Source organism: Rattus norvegicus, chromosome 8 (genome assembly GCF_036323735.1).
Source record: "Rattus norvegicus strain BN/NHsdMcwi chromosome 8, GRCr8, whole genome shotgun sequence".
NCBI lineage: Eukaryota > Metazoa > Chordata > Mammalia > Rodentia > Muridae > Rattus > Rattus norvegicus.
Genome location: NC_086026.1, coordinates 49,647,817 through 49,667,878, shown reverse-complemented (window position 1 = coordinate 49,667,878; position 20,062 = coordinate 49,647,817). Strand labels below are relative to the sequence as shown.

General features: G+C 47.7%; 1 protein-coding gene across 13 annotated transcripts in view; it reads left to right on the top strand.

The window, feature by feature from the left end:
- The window catches only part of Gramd1b (GRAM domain containing 1B), a 239,324-nt gene that overhangs the window by 123,087 nt on the left and 96,175 nt on the right, over positions 1-20,062 (top strand). The window contains exons 1-2 of one of the 13 annotated variants that reach the window (XM_063265088.1): positions 15,190-15,332; positions 15,895-15,938. The exons of 11 other annotated variants lie outside the window; for them this stretch is intronic. The gene's annotated coding sequence lies outside the window, so the exon portion shown is untranslated. Of the gene's footprint in view, positions 1-15,189; positions 15,333-15,894; positions 15,939-20,062 lie in introns of those variants that run through there. One more of the 13 variants, XM_063265098.1, reaches the window with a different exon arrangement.

Here is a 20,062-nt window from a genome sequence, read left to right as displayed (position 1 = left end):
TGTGAGAGAGCCGGAGAACACAGAGGGAGGGAGCTCAGGAACCACAGATACCTAAGTCTGCTGTCCTGGGAGGGGGCTTCTGCTAAGAGACTGGAGATTATCCGAGCAGGTGGAGTGGTCTTTGATGCCACCATGTGAGGAGTGCTGTGGATTGACAGGAAACCTTGGAGGGATCTGGACAGATGGGGTGCCCTGTGTCTACCTGGGCAAACTTTATAAGCAGAGGTTTTTCTGAGGAAGCCTCAAGTTGCTCAGGCTGGCCTTGAACTTCCCTTGTAGCCTAGAGTGGCTCCAAATGCCTGGAATGCACTTGCAGAGTTAGTGTTTAACGGAGCCTGCTTTTTCTTCTCTGCTTTCTGTCTTTCTTCTTATTAAAGGTAGGAATGAATTAGACAAACAAAAAATGCCCTGTTGAGTTTAATCTGAGTCGTTTACAAAATTGTTGAGGGTGTATTTACAGATGTAGGAGCCACCTATCAGTGGCTACACCACTGGAGAAATGTCTTTTCCTCCTCCAGCAACCATTAACTGGGTATAAATCCTCAGAGAAAGGTGGGGCCTAAGAGTCCCTCGCCCTTGTGTGTTTGCACGGGGACACAAAGGTGTGCCTGTGAGGGCTAGGGATCAACGTTGGGTGCCCTTATTGAGGTGAAGTCCATTTTTGAGATTCTGGTGTTTGCTAACTGAGCAAGGCTGGGCGACTTTGCTTACCCAGCACTGGGGTTACAAATGTGTCTGCCTACAAATGTGTGGACTTTATTTCTGGCTGCCAGAGACTGAACTCGGAGTAAACACCTAATCGACTTCGCTGTCTTCAGGCCCTCTTAAAGAACAAACAATAGTGGTCCCACTGCGTGGCGAGGCTGGCCTCTTACTGGCAATTCTTCTGCCTCAGCTTCCGAAACGCTGGGGTGGCAGGTGTGTGCCAAGATGTGCAGTGGTTTGAGAAATACACAGTTGGAAGTGCAAACAGATGAGCTGGAAGCAGATAACACTTAGCCTAATCCAGTCTCTTAAATATTTACCGAGTGTGTACTGTATGCCATCCACTCTAGGCATTATCTATACAGCTGCGATCAGGTTAGCCACTTTGATGCTTACTGTCCAGTGAGCAGGAATGGACACCCAAAAAAGAAGCTACCAAGTAGTAGGAGATGCTCTGTAGAAAACGAAAGAGGGGGGATAAATCCAGCAAGGAGGGCGGTAGGCGGGGAGGAGTTACTACCATGGCAACATTGAGACGGAGACCAGATGGTATATTTCTGAATGGTGGTAGCGAGGACAGAAAAAGAGGAGCCAATGAAAAATGTGAGAAATAGAGCTGACGAGAGTGACATCCAGGTTGGGAGGCTGTCCAGGATGAACTTGAGTCTTTCTGGCTTGTGCAGCTGAGAAAGGCATCATGGTCTGGAGGCTCAGCCCTTCGTGTGTTGTAATCCTGGCTGAAGCACGGTGGTTCTGAACCTTCCTAACGCTGCGACCCTTTAACACAGGTCTTCAGGTTGTGGTGACACCCCCACCCCTCTCCAACCATAAAATTATTTCATTGCTACTTCATGACCGTAACGTTGCTACTGTTACGAATAGCAATGTAGGGCTGGAGAGATGGCTCAGCGGTTAAGAGCACTGACTGCTCTTCCAGAGGTCCTGAGTTCAAATCCCAGCAACCACATGGTGGCTCACAACCATCTGTAATGAGATCTGATGCCCTCTTCTGGCGCGTCTGAAGACAGCTAGAGTGTACTCAACGTATATAAAACAAATAAATCTTCAAAAAAAAAAAAGAGTTATAAACGAATAGCAATGTAAATATCTGATATGCAAGCCATCTAGCACGTGACCCCTGTGAAAGGGTCCTTTGACCCCCCAAAGGGTTTGAGATCCATGGGTTGAGAACCATTGTCCTCGTACATGCGATACTGAGGGAAGATACCTGTGTGCCTCACACGTCTCCTTTGTAAAATGTGTGCAATAATCATACCTCACAGGCTTGTGCAAATTAAACCCTTTGCATGGGTGATGATCTATAATAAGGATATGCCCGCTCCATGGCTAGTGTTTTGTATGTGCTTGCATTAAGTATTAATATATTGTGTATGTTCAGAAGAATTTGGAGTGCAGCCATGATTAGTGCGTCTTAAATTCCAGCATCCAGAGTGTGAACTGCTACTTGGTACATGCAAATGGAGAGGCAGACTAGGCAGGGGCTGTGAGCTTCAGATGAAACCTCTTAAAATGTACTCTTGGAGATTCAGGGTAATTTAGTGGAGAGAGACTGGCTGTAGTGCCCTGGAGGTCTCCGGTCCCTTCCCCAGCACTGCAGACATTCAAAGATCTGGTTTAGGCTGTGAAAGAATTGGATGTGCGCATATGGGTGTGGGAGGAGGGAGGTCCTCAAGAAGGCTGAGTCGAATCCCAGCCTGCTCTCCTGCACTGTGCTCCTATCGAAGTGTCTGGAAGCCAGGTGTCGGGTAGGTAAGGAGGAGAGGCCCAGAGGGTAGGGAGAGTGACAGCATGACGCATGCAAATGGCACCGGTGCAGTCGTAGGTGATGGAGGAGGGGAGACGGTAGCTTCAGGATCTCTTCTTCTGAGTAGTGAGGAATGAGATATCCCTAAGGTGGGATGTGAGTAGTCTAGAGGTCAGGTATTTGTCTGTCTGTCTGTCTGTCTGTCTGTCTGTCTGTCTGTCTGTCTATTTCAATTTTAAAATCACATCTCTGTCTCTCTGTTACTGTCTCTCTCTGTCTGTCTGTCTGTCTGTCTGTCTGCCTGTCTGTCTGTCTGTCTGTCTGTCTGTGATGTGTGCATGTGCATGTGTGTAGGGGAGCATGTATATCAAGTTGGGCATGTAGTAGTCAGAGGCCAGCCTTCAGGAGTCACTTCTTTCCTTCCATGTGGGTTTCAGGGATGCCACTGAGGTGCTCAGTCTTAGCGTCAAGAACCTCTGCCCGCCGAAGGTCTAAAAACACCTAACTATTGTGCATGTGCCTGGACAGGAATTTGTGCTCTTTTCCATCTCTCTAGTTTGAACTCAGCTCTCCGGGTTTGTTTAGCAAGAGCCTTCATTTCAGCCTGCTGAACAATCTTGCTGACCCCCTAATTTAGTTGTTGTTTTTTTTTAATCATCTAGGCAGTGGTAGTGCATACCTTTATTACCATAACTGCAAGGCAGAGGCAGGGAGATCTCTGTGTTCTCAGCCAGCTTAGGGGGGGGGGGGGAGAGAGAGAGAGAGAGAGAGAGAGAGAGAGAGAGAGAGAGAGAGAGAGAGATCCAGGACAGCCAGGGAGAAACCCTGTCAGGAAAAACAAAAGCAAGCAACGAATAAATGTCACCCACTGGGAGGCTGAAGAGAGAGCTTAATGGGCAAAGTGTGAGGACTGGAGTTTTGTGTTCCTAGCGTCCACAGCCGTGTAGGGATGTAGCCCATCTGTAGTCCCAGTACTTGGGGAGTGGAGGTGAAGTATCCTTGTGGACAGACTAGCTAGCCGGACTAGTTGAGTCATTTGCATGTTCCTTGAGATCTTGCATCAAGTAAAAAGGGAAAGAGGGAACAAGGAAGAACCTTGAAATCAGTCTCTTGCTTCCAGATGTGGCCACGAACACACAGACAGACAACTGCATCAGTTTCTCTGCTGAGTTCCTACCTTGGTTTCCCTCAATGATGGACTCTAGCCTGTTAGCCATAACAAACCCTTTCCCACTAAGAAACTCAATGGCCACCATGTCCTGCTGGGAGAGGTATTTACAGTACCGCTGCTTCTGGCACAAAACTTGCAGATTTCTGCAGCACAATAGCGCCACCTACCTGTCTAGCCCCTGCATTCTCCACTGGGCTGCTCGACTCAGGTGATCTTTACCTTAAGGAAGGAGCCAAGTAGCAATCCCTCTGGGAGCAGTGCCAGCTGCCCCTCCTTTCCCTCCAGCGCCAGCAGCTGACATCACATGCAGGTACACCTCCGTCCTCCCTGTAAGGACAGAGGGAGCAGGAGCTTGCCAAGTGTCCAGACCACCGCCAGATGTGGAAGGATAGGAGAGGGTTCAGCATGGAACCGTGGCTCAAAGAGAAGGCAGGGGGGACTTTGATGCATTAGAACACACAGACCCTCTCACCCCGGGCCCGTTTTCTGTATGGGACAGCTGAGCATGGAGATTGTGTGGGGAGGAGTGCACTATCATCCGCTGGGGCAGTTGCAGAGGCAGGGCATCCATGCTCCTCCAGAGTGAACCTGCAGCCCTCAAGGTCCTGGCCGCCATGTGGCCAGCCCTCCCCTGAGCCTGGCATGGTGCAGAATCTGCACACAGAGGCTGTCTCCTGCAGCACAGCCGTCAAACGGACTTGCTACTACCGTGTCTCCTGTCTGAGGAAGAAGCTGGCCTTTCTGAGAGCCAAGTAAGTGGTAGGGGCAGGTTAGGATTGGGACGGGTTGGGTCTCTTCACAGAGGCAGAAATAGTTTGGATCTTGGCTTCCAATGATTGCTCCCTGCTGAGTGACAGGTACGTTAGGAAGAGACAGATGTGTTGCAGGAGGCTGAAGGGGAAAAAGCTAAGGTGGACAGCTGATGAGGTGTGGACTGGGAGATTTAGTCTGTGCTCCACTGTGTGATTCCTAAGAGATGATTCGCCTCCCTCTGCTCTTCCTAAGTAGCCAGCTCGATGGCAGCTTTTGTTTCTGCCATGGAACATCAGTCAGTAAAGAGTTTGGAGTGCCTGAGAGAAAGGTGCTGGATTCTGAGTGCTTGGTCTCTGCGAGTGCTGAGGATTGCTTTTGACTGATAGGGTCTTCAAGATGGAAGTGAGTGGGTGCCCAATTCATGTTGTCATCTATTGTGCCTCTTTGCTTTGGGACTGGGTGCTGACACGGAGGTGTGAGTATTATCCAGATGTGGGACACTTGTCTTCAGGCAGGCCCCTAATCTGGAAGAGCTGTGCTACAGTGGCCCCTTGCAAGACCATGCTATACCTTGGCCTCTGTGACAAGCAGAGAGCAGGAAGCTGGCTGGAAGGCAGAGGATCAAGTAGTGAACGGGAGCCATGGCAATGGCTCAAGGGGGCATATAGACTTGTGCAAGCTGTGGGGAGACGGGGCATCTTTCTTTGGTGTGGAAACAAGGGCTAGCATTGCAGAAAGGGAGAATGGGACAGAAGAACGTGAGGAGAGCAAAGGAGAAAAAAGAAGGTAGTATAAGAGGCTAAGTGGATTTCAAAATAGGTAGGGAGCAGAGGTTGATTTTGACTTGATCTCGATGCTCTGTGTCTCTGTCTCTGTCTGTCTGTCTGTTGGTCTCTGCACACACACACCCCCTCTAGTCACACAGGAAGCACAGACACAGATGCTTGTCACCCTGTAGCCATGTACTGACTGTTCCCTGCCCAGGGTTTCTCCCTTCCTCATGTTTGATGGATGTTGAGCTGGGCTGAGTCTCTCTCCTCAGCACAGGATGTGCCATGCACACAGTAGGCCTTCAGCAGACAATGCCAGTGCTGGTGGCCAAAGAGAGTTCTTCCTTGACTGAGTTTATCCCCTTCGCTTTCTTCTCTTTTGTTTGTTTGTGTGAGTCAGGGTGTCGCTCAGTAGCCCGGACTGATCCGTAACTCAAAGTGATCCTCCTGCCTCAGCCTCCCAAGTGCTGGAATTACAAGCGTATGCCACCACAACTGGCTTTACTTCCTATCTTGGTACTAATCACTGACCTCAAGTGACAGCTGTATTTGTTTGATGCTTTAGTTATTCTCTCCCGAATTAGTCCTTAAACTTCAAGAGAGCCGAGATTGGTTCTCTGATTTTTTTTTTTTTTTTGTATTGTTGATGCTTAGTTCAGCCCCTAGTACCCAGTAGGTCCTGAAAATATATCTATTGAGTGAGTCTGCACCACTGGATGACTAAGGCTTTTTTCTTTTGTTCAAGTTGAGACAAGGTTTTCTGCTGTAACTTCCAATGTCTTATGATCACAAGGTTCAGCGACATTATCACAAATAGAATAGTGCTATTAATCTTTGGACGTTCCGTGACCGAGGAAATGGTTTGATCGGTGACCGGCCGCCACGCGCTCCTTCTTCCTCTGACCCACATACTTTGGGGGAGTGCTCGGTCTTGTGGAAGACAGCACATGTGGTCGTGGGTAACAGAGAACTTGAGACCTGGAGGCGTGGCAGGGAAGCTCGTGGATGCCTCGGCCGCCCCTCTCCGTGTTTCTGGCTGAGCGCTGCCCTCGCTGGCAGCTCTGGTTGGTTTTGTAGCTGTCAGCAGAACTGTCTGCAGGTGTAACCATCACCTGCTCTGTGTTTCTCCTACTCCAGCACTTCTCCTCCGCCGGAGGAAGGGGGCTGTTAATTATAGCTCAGCAAAGCACCCTCTCTCTGCTGACACCATAATTGGGATCTAGCGTTGGACAACTGGCAGGGTGGATGGTAAGTTTCGTTCCCTAGCTTTTCGACTTCCTGCTCGGAGGAATCTCGTCCTCCTACCAGTTACAGTAAAGAAGGAATGTGAGTGGGAGACAACTTGGGCTCACGGCAGAGACTCCAACATCAGGCCGGTCCTACTCTGTGCTTCTGTCTTCCTTCTTAGACCAAGGCTGAGATGGGGAATTGGAGGCCAGCGTCCTCGTCTCAATTTCTGATTCACGATGGAAGCTCAGATCAGCTCTCTGCAGCTTACTGCTCTAAGCACGGCAGTTACTGTACCAAGGGGTGATCACATCAGCATAGTTGCAGAGCCATATTCAGTGCGTGTTACCAGTGCGTGGTGGACGTGCTCTTCTGTACCGAAATCTCGGTGTGTAGTTTGTATGGAGATGGGGAGAATATAAGTACAGAATAAAAATACTTATAAATCCAAGTTATAACGTTCCCTGCATACGAATGGGTTAGTGTCACATCCTCTGGACAGTGAGCGATCCGTCGTGTCTCCCAGGCTGTGGTTCTCAGCCCTGTTTGTGTTTGAGGCTTCTAAGAAGAGCTTGATTAATGTGCACATCCCTAGGCCTCCACCTTAACTTCACGTATGCTTGCACAGGCTCAGGAGGTTTCTGGTTTAGTGGGTATCACTAGAACTTCTGATGCAAGTTGTCCTAGACCTTGCTTAGAGGAACATATCCTTAGCCTGAAGCCTCCAGCGGCCCTGGTCTAAGCATTAATTAATTTAATAGAACTGTGCCTAAGTAGGCTAGGCACACGACTTCTGTTTTCTCACTCTCTGTCTGGTGCACGGCCCAGGAGCCACTAACCATCTGCAGCAAACAGAAAGATGGTGGGCTGGGGGTGTGCTAAAAAACCAATCGTTTTATCTTATCTATTGCTAGTGGGTGACTTGGAGTTTCTTTTTGCTTTATCCTCAGGCCCGTGATTCCTATGCAGTGAACTGCCCAGTTCTCTTTTCCTCTCTGTCACTTCTCCTTGGTCTGGAGGCCAATGTCTTCCATGGAGACGGAGGGAAATCCATTGTGACCCTGCTTTAGAATGGTCAGGGGAGCCGGGGAAAGAGGTGGGAGGAGTGGAGGATGTTTGTGTGCACCTGTGCCCCAACCCCACAAGTGCATAAACAGACGCTCCCTTGGGCCGTCCTTTATATGACAGAGATAGATGAACTAGTAAATGGGATTCAGCATTTGAAACTCTTAGCTTGTTGGCTGACATCTGAAATTCTGTGATGCGGGTGCTGAAGGCCCTATGATGGGAGTGACTTCATTTGCTTGGTTCCCGTTCCTCTAGAAATAAAACTGACCTGTTACCCAAGCCTCCTTTTCTAAATTACAGGTGGGTTCTCACCTGACTTAATGCTGTAAAAAGTTCTTTCGATTATATATGTTATTACACAGCTATGAAACACTGGGCTAGAATTTGAACGAGGCAACTGGACTTTAGATTTGCTCTGTTAGTCTCTGCTAAGTCCTAGAGGCTGAGGTGAGGTAATATCATTACTATTCATTCATTGCCCATGAGGACTCGGGAATTGCTAGCAGCTAGGGAAGACGGATCTCTTCTTTGCTAATTTTACTGTTTTCCCAGAAGTGTTTCAGGTGCAAGGTAGGGAGGCTTCCCAAAGCAAGGTGCTTGAGAGACTGGTGACCTGGGGTTCCTTTTCCCCTTAGTCGGCAGCACCTGCACTGAGGTATCCCTAAGGTTTTCTATGGCTACCCTCCCTCACACTGCACAGGGATTACATACATGATTACAGGTGGTTAATTTCTAAGGCTTGACCAGTTCCCCTTCTCCTACTATGCCCCTTCCTACTCCTCTCTTCCTTCCTCGTCTAAACTTCTTTAGAAACTCTTCCACTCTAAGCCCCCACTTATCCAGAGAGCAGCTCAAGTTTGTAAGACTGATTTGAACCTGACCCGTGCAGGGGTGGCTCTCAGGTCTCTGGCTTTTCCCAAGCCAGACAGTGTCTCTCTATCTCCAGCTCTCTGGTGCTCCATTTTACCCTGCCATGGTCGTTCCCACCCAGATTCTAATCACTTCCTCTCATTTCCCCTGCATGCTCAACCAGGTCTGTGTTTCTGATCACCTTGTAGATTGTGGGGTTTTTGTTTTGAGGGAGAGAGGGGTCTCATGTAGCCCAGGCTGGACTCAGACTCACTATGCAGCCAAGGATGACTTTTAACTTCTTATCCTTCTGCCTCCTCCTCCAAGTGCTGATATTACAAGCAAGTGACAACATGCAGGGTTTTGTGCAGAGCTGAGCATCCCGACTCAGGCTTCGTGTGTTCTAGGGAAGAACTCTCCCAAATGAGCTGCATTCCTGGCTGGCCTTGAACTCATGCCATTCCATCTCCGCCTTCTCAGTGATGGGAATACAGACCTGTACATTCACTTATTTTGTGTGACCCCCCCCCCCTTCTGTTTGATCCAAGGCCCAGCTTTCTCTTAGCTTCTAGCACCATTGGTATTGCCCTGTAGCATCCTTAGTACAAATCCTTATTCCTGGTCTTATTCTAGTGACCGTTTTGTTTGCTGTGCTGCTTCAATGTCTCTGTTTAACCTCAAACAGCAGCTGGGTTTCTCTGCTGCCTACCTGCCCCTACCATGAATTCTGGGAGAGACTTAAAGTGTACACCCTGGGGCAAGGGGTTGTGTAGCAAAGGGGCAGATAACCATTGAATAACAAAACTAACACAGACACCAACTCTGACTTAGCTGATTTAGTATTTGTGTGTCAGACACGCATGCAAGCCTTTTACAGTGTTTTCTGGCTTCATACGTGCTTTTGAGTCTTGTAGCATCCCTGTCTTGTAGATAAGGAAATGGGGACACAGTCAGGCTAAGTAATTTACCCAAGGTTACATGGAGGTGAGCGGTTGAGTCAGAACTTGAGCCTCAGCGTTCGTTCCCTTATGCTCAGTGCTTTGCTGAAGGATGGTGGTTAACAAGCAAAGGATGAAAAAGTCACTCAAGCAGACACGCACTTGGAAGGGAACGCCCACTGCCCTTGCTTTCTTCCTGTTTCTCCTTCCAAAGAACCCATCTTTTATAACCAAAGAGTCTTTTAGCCTCCCCATTTGTTTTTCAAGTTCCTTACAGTTCTTTGAATCTTTCTCAGTCTCATTGCCTTCTTTTCAGTTTACCATAGCACTGCATTCTAGAGAGAAGGGATTTAAGATTTTTGGAAAAGACATCTGATTGTAGATTTATAGTCTTGGTACAGGAATCAAAATCCAGTTGTATACTCTGCAAGCAGTGCAAACATGGCTGCCAAATGCCTGCTGCTCAGAACTACAATTCCCAGAATGCAGTGCTGGGAAAGTTTCTCTGACCAGGGTTTGAAACAACCACACTAGCTTCCTTTGTAGTCCAACCTCCCAACCAGCTGCTGCCATGAAGGCTCTTCTAGCAGAAGCAGGTGCAGCCTTCTGCATCAGATCTGTGCTCAGGGAGCTGGAGACTGGATTTCCCATATCACTTTCCACCTGGCTGTCAAAACCCAACTTTCTCAAAGGCATCTGTGTCTTTATCACTTCCTCTCCTTAACTTGGTGCTTAAGTGCAGTGATTAAGCAGAGAGTGATACCTAGGGTAGAGCGATTCGTGTGAATAATTGCCCTAGACAGAGAATATTATAAAGGAGTGATTCTTTCTTGCACTTTCACTAACTATTAGGCAAAATGAAATGGGTGGGAGAACAGGGAGCTTCAGATCTCTGGTTTTAAAAGCAAGTGTATAGGCTGGAGGGGTTATTTCCTAAAGAATCTCTCAAGTCCTTTTTGCTAAGTAGAAGAGTTATGGATCCAATGGCCCCTGCAGCAACTGTTTCTCCTCTTTTAAATATCATTATCAGTCTCTTCTTTTATTTCTCAGACTTCTCTTCGTACTCTGAAATAGATTCCTCCCCCACCATTGCAGGTTCTGTACTAAATTACATTCTGACTGAGACCAGGGGTTCAAGGCCTGAGCTGCTTTAGGCTTCTGCTGATGCTCTATCCACACTGCTGACACAAGTTCACCTTCCAGGAATACATGGCAGGTTTGGGTTTTTTTGCCTTATTGAGTCAGAGCTTGCTAAGCAGCCCTAGTTAGCCTGGAACTCACTATGTAGACCAGCTAGGCTCTAAGCGCATGCACTCGCTCCTGTCTCTGCCTTGTGAGTACACAAAGGATTACAGGTGTGCACCACCTTACCTGGTGATCGTCCTTAAGAACTGAGTAGGTAGATGGGTTTGAGTCATCCGGGAGACTAGACAGACTCCGGTTGTCAGGAATTGGTCTCTGTGTGATTTTGATGATACAGAGTGTACTCCTTAGTAGGCACGGGCTTTCTGCCTTCTGTCTGCATGTTTGATTGTCAGGCCAGGCACAGAGAGAGGATTTGAAGGTCACACAATAGCCAGAGGTAACTTGTCAGGCTTCTGAGTAAAGAGGACCGTGTGATATAATCTGTGGAGTGGCACAGTCCCCATGCTCTTGGCTTTTTAAAGGAGTCTAGTAGGGGTACCCTCACTAAGTAGGAGAAAAGCCTCTTCTTGTCCCCCCACCAGTAGATTCAACAATGACCATAGAATGGGGACGTATTTAAAAAAATTAAGCAGAGTTATGGAAAAATATTCGTAGATCTAAATTCTACTACAAGGTGAAGATTTTGGATTTTGGAGCATTTTAAATATTTTGAATTAGAACGGGCTCACGAGGAAACCGATGTATCTCCAAATCTGCATGCTTTTCAGATGTGCAACGTTTCTGATCCCCAACACTTGAGGTAAGAACCAGCACTCTGATCTCACAGAACACATGTATTAGGTGTCTGTGGCGGCATGAAAATGGATCTTCAGGTTTGAAGAACATGTATCTGTCTCTTGCCTTAATTGTTGAATTGAGCATTGGCAAGGCACCTGGCTCTCCTTCCCTGCCTAAAGTGAACAGGAGTGGACTGTGGATTCGTTTTTATCTAAAAAGCAGTCCTCACTGGAAACCCCTCTCAGTCTGGACTCCAACTTTCGAGTTCTAGGGTTAGCCATCATGGGAGACTTCTTTAAATGTGCACACCAACTCTTCAATGATCTCAAGCTCCCTCCTAGTTTTTGATACTATTTTATCTCATAATTTGCCGTCTCAAAAAAAAAATCTCAAAGGCAAATTGCATCCATTGCCATTTTATAGATTAGAAACTGAAAATTACATTTCATTTATCATTATTACTATGTATGTGCTTGCCGAGTTTATATATGAGTGCTGGTGCACATGCACATGCAACAGTACACGTGGAGATCAGAGGATACTTTTCAGAAGTTGGCTTCCTCCTTATACCATGGTTTCTGGGGGTTGAACTTGACCTATCAGTCTTTTGTGATAGGTAGAACCTTTACCTGCTGAGCAAGCTATCTATCTATCTATCTATCTATCTATCTATCTATCTATCTATCTATCCTATATAAGATCTATCTGTCTGTCCATCCACCCATATCCATCCATCTATGTGTCTGTCTATCTATCTATCTATCTATCTATCTATCTATCTATCTATCTATCTTCCTATCTATCCATCCATCTATGTGTCTATCTATCTATCTATCTATCTATCTATCTATCTATCTATCTATCTATCTTCCTATCTATCCATCCATCTATGTGTCTATCTATCTATCTATCTATCTATCTATCTATCTATCTATCTATCTTCCTATCTATCCATCCATCTATCCATCTATATCTATCTATCTATCTATCTATCTATCTATCTATCTATCTATCCTATATAAGATCTATCTGTCTGTCCATCCACCCATATCCATCCATCTATGTGTCTGTCTATCTATCTATCTATCTATCTATCTATCTATCTATCTATCTATCTATCTTCCTATCTATCCATCCATCTATGTGTCTATCTATCTATCTATCTATCTATCTATCTATCTATCTATCTATCTTCCTATCTATCCATCCATCTATCCATCTATATCTATCTATCTATCTATCTATCTATCTATCTATCTATCTATCCATCCATCCTATATAAGATCTATCTGTCTATCCATCTATATCTATCTATCTATCTATCTATCTATCTATCTATCTATCTATCTATCTATCCATCCATCCTATATAAGATCTATCTGTCTATCCATCTATATCTATCTATCTATCTATCTATCTATCTATCTATCTATCTATCTATCCATCCATCCTATATAAGATCTGTCTGTCCATCCACCCATATCATCTATCTGTCTGTCTGCCTGTCTGTCTGTCTATTCTATACAAGATCTATATGTCTGTCCATCCACCCATATCCATCCATCTATCTGTCTGTCTGTCTACTCTATATAAGATCTATATGTCTGTCCATCCACCCATATCCATCCATCTATCTGTCTGTCTATCTATCTATCTATCTATCTATCTATTAGAATTTGTTTTGTTATTTGTGCAAGGTAGGGTTATATAGCTCAGGCTGGCCTCAAACTTGCTATGTAGCTGAGGATGACCTAAAACTTTTGATCCTCTTGCTCCAGCTCCTAATCATTGGGATTGCTGCATCCATTCCTGTTCCTGTCCATGAGCTGCTAGGGGTCGAACCCAGGACTTCATGCATGGGAATGGAGCACTCCACCAACTGAACCACATCCCCTGCCTCTCACTTGGTTTTAAGTGATATTTTCTCTTTCCTAAGTCTTCAGGAATTAGGAGGAGACTGAGGAGGCAGAGAAGTGGCGAGAAACTGGGAATGGCTTTATGGAGGGCGATATGCATCCAGTTCATAGGAGGTTGAGTTCGGTTTTCGGTTGCTCACTGTGCGACCCTAGACAAGTCACTTCACAGCTACAAAGCTCAGGTTAGTCACCTTTGTGTCATGGGTCATAGAGTATCCAAGGAGATGCCGGGATTTGGAGACACAAGTGAATTATGGAGCCCTGTGAAAATGGAGAATGGACAGTTTTATTGCTCTGGTCATCAAGCCAGACTCCTACATTGATGCATACTGGATAGTGTCTGTGTGGTGATGTTCTGAGGAAGAAAGTAGGTCATTTTCTCTGTAATAACGAGGCAGTAACTCAAAATGTTAACAAAACAGTCGTTCCCTTTAAGGGCTATACCCACTGTGACTGATTCAAACAACCATGACCAAAGGCAGTGCTGAGATTGGATTCCAAGAGACTTGTGTGTGGAGTCAAGAAGACTTCATGGCTCGTAGACCGACCGCCTTGCTTTGTTACCTGGATCACAGGCAGATATGTTGTGTTACTGAGTCTCCTGCAGGGGAGTGGGCAGCAGAGGAGAGAGACATTGAGGCACCCGTAGGTGGGATGCCATTGTAAGGTTGTGAATACTTGGAAGTGTCCCTTGATGATGAGTCTGTGTCAGGAAGATTTGTCTCCTGGCAGAAGGGAGCAGGCTGGGCTTAGCAAGCCTGCTGTCTTATAGGGTCAGATTTTCTCCAGCATTATAGACACCATCTTCCCAATCGTCCAGGTAATATCGGGGAGGCATGGCCACACTTTAGATAGAAGCATCAGATCTATCTGCAGCCAGCCATGTTTGTCTTGACTGCTGACGTTTTTGGCCTGTGTTTGTGCCATATGCTTTTGCGTTAGGCCCTCGAACTCATGGCTGTGACATTGGGCTTGAATACAGTAAGGTAATAAGAATGACGAGAAATGAGGGAGGGGATGGACAAGTGATTATTCAATCCATGATTTCTTTCTCACTCTGGGTTAATGGACCCTCCTGGTTTTTGTATGGTTTGGGGGCTGGATTTTGAACAGGGTCTCAGGAAGAAGGGAAAAATTTTGAATTGAAAGAAAGACATCACTTTTCCAAGAACCATAGCTTTTTTTGGGGGGTATAATTTTATCTTAAAAATTACATTTATTCATTTGTGTATGTGCTTGTCCACACATGGCACAGTGCTCACTGTAGAGGTCAGAGGACAACTTGTGGACGTCAGTTTGCTCCATCATGTGTGTCCTGAGGACTGAACCCAGTTCTTCAGGTTTGGCAACAAATGCCTTACCCACTGAGCCATCTCCCTGGCCCAGTAATAGATTTCCTGGTAGACTTATTTAGTAAAAGCCTACGTGGAAATGACTTCTAGAGGCTGACATTCTTGCACTGATCTACTAAAAAAAATATTTTTTTCCTCTGGGACTTAGATCCATAAGTTGTAAAGTGGACCTGTAAGCTTCCATTTTTTTTTTTTTTTTTTTTTTGGCCGCTCTATGGGCTTGAAATGCTGGACACACGGGAATCCATGTCCTTACAGTCAGGACAGGTGGGCCTTACACACAGGGAGAAAATGACCACAGGAAGGTACTGAGGCATGCTTGGGGGCGTGGATCTGTTTTTCCACACCTTACTTTCTGTGGGGGAAGCACAGCTTACAGCTTCTGCAGAGTGTTCTCTTAGGACTGTTACTGTCTTCCATCGGTGCTGGCTCCGGCGGCGGCGGCAGACTGGGTTCTTATAGCGGAATACCTGCGCGGTGCTTTGAGTGCGCATTTTTTTTCTTAGCAGCGTGAGCGGTCTGCTCTGCTTTTCCGCGAGACCGAGAGTACTCTGGCCAGTTCCCTTTGCTCAGTGGCCCTCTGACAGATAGAGCCTATCCCAAGCTGCCCGCTTTAAGGGCCAGAGAGGAAGCTGTAGTTGCTGCAAGCTGAGCTGACTGTCCCTGCTGGGCAGAAAACCTAGAGTGATGAATGGGGCTGGATGAAGTCATCCTGCTCCGCCAATCAGGCTGCTCCAACGGAGCTAGGGGCCTCTGCGGATCCAGCTTGGCTGCCTGCTGCTCTGATGTACCTTTAGACAGAGGCTGTGAGTCTCTGGGAGTGGAGTTAGGGGTGTGTGAACAGCCCGCCCCTGGCTTCTGTGTAGGCCTCAGTCAGTCTGAATGTTATTGCAAGGTGAGTGGCTTCATGGGGGAGTCCCTTTCTTTTCGCCTTCTCCACTTGGCCGTGCCACTCAGCTCGGTGCCTCCAGCTCCTCCTCGCACAGGACCCCTGCTTCCATTTGAGTGCCTGCACCTTAACACCTGCCCCCACCAACCCACACCTTCGCCCTTCCTCCTGCCCCCGCACTGGCTCAGCACCTTCCAGGAGCCTTGGTCCACATGTGCTCCTTGGGTACCAGCTGGCAGTGATTGGGGCAGGGCCTCCACTCTGCATTCTCTCCCCCAGCAGGGGGAGCCTGGGTAGACCCACACTGCCCTTCTGAGACCAAGTACCAGGGGAGGGGAAGTGAACTGACTGGGTCTCATGGGCATGTGGCAATATTGACTGCCTGCTTCCCCAACTGGCTGGGAACCCTAGGGTTTTTTCCTCCATTGCCAAAGGCACCAGGGGGCCCTCTGGAGAGTGGAAGTGGGTCTCATTCTCCTGGCCTTCCTTCCAGAGGGGTGGCATCCTCTTTGTGGGTGGACATTTGTGACTCTGCCTTTTCTCCCTGGATGGTGCTGCTGCTCCCCAGGCCAAGCCGGGATCATGGATCCGGCCGACATGGCGACGGCAAAGGTAGGATGGAAATGCTGCCGGCCGCACTGTGCGTAAGTGGTTTCACTCTGCGAGTTCCGCCTTTGGTTCACTTTCTCTTCCCCCCCACTTCTCCCTCAGCCCAGCACTCAGGAGCAGTCAGGACTGTGTCAGGAGAGGGAAATGACCTCAGGAGAGGGGAGGGGTGTGTCTTGTGCTACACAGCACACCCACCTCCTCTTATCAATGCATTAGACCTGTGAATGGAGGAGGATAGGAGTGTTTGCCTGGACTCACTTTCCATGTCTTTTTTTTTTTTTTCTTTAGCTATTCTCTGTTTTGTTTACCTTCATCCTGTCTGCTTTTGGCTCTCCTGTTCCCTGTCTTCCTCCTCTGCCTCTTCCCCACTCTCCTGATCCACGGGCTCGTCCAGACAGTCTCTCAACTTCTGTGTTCTTCCCCTTGCTCTTGTGTGAGGGCTGGGTGGGGTGTTGTGGGCTGGACAGCCTTAGGAGTGGAGACAGCTCATCCTGCAGCAGCAGACAGTGGCCTTGGGACTGGTGAGGCCTTGGTGCTTGAGTGACAGTCGCTTTCCCCTCCCCAAGCTCCTGAAGGGGAACAGTGGCTGGGTGCTGTGCCTGTGGTCTCAGATACACCAGAGGGCGTTGTTGAGTAGCGTTCTTATTCTGGATGCTGCTGGCAACTAGAATTCTGCTTTTCTGTTTATTTGTCCAAGCAAGGAGCCCGAGCCATTGGTGGTAGATGGGCACTGGAGGAGGCAAGTCACAACAGCCCTTCCCCAGCCCCTGTCCTGTGTACAAGGAGACACCTGTACTGTGGCCTATGCTGGGGGGGCCTCGCTGTTTGGCCAGAGGGCTGAGTCTCCATTCTTACAGAGGTGGAAGACAGGAGGAGGCTCAGACTTCTGGAGCAGATTGGGTTCCCTGCGATGTGTATGGGAGAGAGTGTGCGAATGGAGGTCCAAGCAGCCAGGATGCTGAAAGCAGACCTGTCTGGACGGGTCGCTCGGAATCGTCGGCTTGAGTGATTCTTCCATTCCTCTATGCTGTGCGATTGGAAGCAAGTTACTTAACCTCTCTGAGCTTTCACCTTTTAGCCTATATGAAGGTGAAAACGACATTTATCTGTTGTTTACGTCAGATGAAATCTGTTGCACATTTGAGGAGGAGCAAGGGAAAGAACAGATCACCCAGGACTGCTTCTCTCCTTCCCTACTTTCACGAATACTAAAATAACCAATCAATACATGGGATGGCATAAGGGGCTGGGCCATGTCCCTCCTTGGCAGTGTGCATTGGCTGTTATGAGAACAGGCATCTGGGCTGTGTTTGGATCCGAAAGAGTTTGCTGTAAGCAGTTTGTTGTCTGGCTGGGATGCCGCTGTCCACGATTTGTGTGATGCTGAGGCCAGAGATCTAGCTCTTGAGGCTGTAATTGGTTTGTCATCAACCTGCCAGCTATTAGGGCATGGAGGTGGGGTAACGTCTAGGCAAGGCATGGCATGGGAGTGGCACTGGAGAGTTCCGGAGTGAGTTTGGAGACATGCGGTCATGCTGTGTCTTTATTTGCATGTGGGGGCAGAAACATACACAGCCCTGTTTTTCTATACCTTAGCCTAGACCTCAGGTCATTTCCGGTCACCTGCCGTAGAACCAGAACTCAGCTGGATCATTCCTGAGGTTAGCCTTTGCTCTCAGGTCCTGGACCACGAAGTTGCTGGAACTGAAACTATTCAATCTGAGGACTTCTTTAACCCTCTCTGATCCAAACAGTTATTTCCGGCATCTTTCATCTTGGCTCGTGAACCATTGAGCCATGAATTGACATATGAGTACAAGGCCCATGAGCCTCCTGCACTCCTAGGCGGGACTTTGCACAGTATAACCTGTGGGGTGTTATGAAGACATCACCTGTGGTTTCCACCGGTTCTGCAGAGAGCTTATAACTCAAAGCTGGGGAATCTCGAGCTGATTCAAGATGCTTCTATAAAGGGGTTGATTGGATAGACCAGGCAGAAAGCCTGAAGCCCAGATACAAAGAGCCTATGTTATGACTGGATGCCCTGGGCCCACGAGAGTGTAAAAAACCTCCAAATAGCTGAGTAAAAATTCCTCTTGTGACTCAGAGGTCCAAATACATGTAAATGCTCCTCCCTCTTACCTTAGCCCTCCCTGCTTTATTTCTGAGTTTCTGCTTTCAGAATTTGCCCCAGCTCTAACGCACAGAGAGAGCTACGTTGCTACAGAAAGAAATAGCTTTTTGAGGAGGCGTGGCCAGTCCCGATGACAGCATCCTTATTTGACTCTGTTCACTTCCTGGAGGAGGGCTTGGAGGTGTGGCTTCACTTCCGGCAGTCTGGATTCTGAGACTCCCTTCTTGTGACACTGCCTGTTTCGTTTCTTTAAGGTTCCAGTTTAAGGTGGAGGTGTCTCATGCCTTTATCTGTAAAGGTGTGTTTACAGACAGGTTTTTGATCTCTTGAGATGAGAGACTAGAAGCATTTATGGGTCCTTCATTCGGGGAAGGTATTTCAGAGAAGAATAGCACATGGTCCTGGGGGTGGGTGGGCACTCACTAGTTTTTGGGGAAGGCAGGTAAGTAAGCCGATTATGACAAAACAAGATAATGGCAGCCAGCTGGGCATGTTGGCGCACTTTTCATCCCAGTACTTGGGAAGCAGAGGCAGGTGGATCTCTGTGAGTTCAAGGCTGGTCTGGTCTTCATAGAGACTTCCAGAACAGCCAGAACTACAGACTAGAGAAACCCTGTTGTAAAAGCTGAAGCAACCACAACAAAGAAAAGCAAACACAAAACAAAAAGCAAGCGATGAGGCCAGAAGAGAAATGGCTGTCCCTGGGGGAGCACAGAAGTACTTTTTGATTGGGCAGGCTGGGAAGGAGGTGGTCAGGAAAGTGGTGCTACATCATGGTGGATACAGCTATGACTGGGGGTACGACTGGGGGTACACGTTTTTGAGTGCAGATGCTAGCACATCCATCCTCTATTTCTGTGAGCTTGAGCAAGTTACCGTGGCTTTTGCTGGTCTGTTTCTTTGTGAATAACGACATTCAGACTGTAGAGCTGCCATGGGGATTCAAGGACACTGCTGAGTTCAGGTTGATAGTCACAATGGAAGCTGCTCACGGACACCTTCTCAACAGCAGAGAGGCAGGTGTCTCCATGGTTGGGCTTTAGCATGTGTGCAGAAGTCAGGGCTGAAGAGTAAATGAGAAATGCAAACACGGAGTAGAAATGTTGGATGTTCACTAATGGCCACTGCTCATGGATGCGCTCTCTCTCTCTCTCTCTCTCTCTCTCTCTCTCTCTCTCTCTCTCTCTCTCTCTCTCTCTGTCTCCCAGAGTAGAAAATGTATTTTATTGCTTTTTGGGACTGAAAATGCAGTTTTTTTTCCTTTTTTAAAAAAATTAATCATTCCATTAGTTGACATCTCAAATGATATCCCACTTCCCAGTTACCCCTTCACCAGCCCCCATTCCCACATCTGCCCTCCCCCTCCCCCTTGCCTGTATGGGAGTCCCCCCTCCCCTTTGCCTGTATGAGAGTGCTCCCCCACCCACCCACACTTTCCCACCCCACCTCTACAGCATCCTCCTAAGCTGGGGTATCAAGCCTCTCTGGGACCAAGGGCCTCTCCTCCCGTTGTAAGGCAAGGCCATCCTCTGCTACCTATGTATCTGGGGCCATGGATCCCTCCAGGTACAGTCCTTGACTCTGGGAGAGCTAAGTGGTCAGGCCAGCCTATATTATTCTTCTAATGTGGATGCAGTCCCCCTCCTCTCCCATGGAGGCCTTCTAAACAGCAGAGGGACACAGCAAGCAGGTGTCCCCATGGTTGGGGTTTAGCATGTGTGTAGAAGTCAAAGTTGAAGACTAAATGAGAAATACAAGTACAGAATAGAAATGTTCCAAGAGCCTCATAAGATCCTGAGATAGCCAAAATACTAGGGATAGGAACTCTGAGCTATCATCAGACCTGCTTAGGAGCAAGACCCTCCCACTCCCTGGTAGAAAAACGGGATTGTTTCCTTATTTTGCTCCAGTCTTGATATTTTATTTACATACCAATGGAATTTTCTTTTGAGGTACATAGCCCAGGGTATCCTGAAACTCAGTATGTACTTCA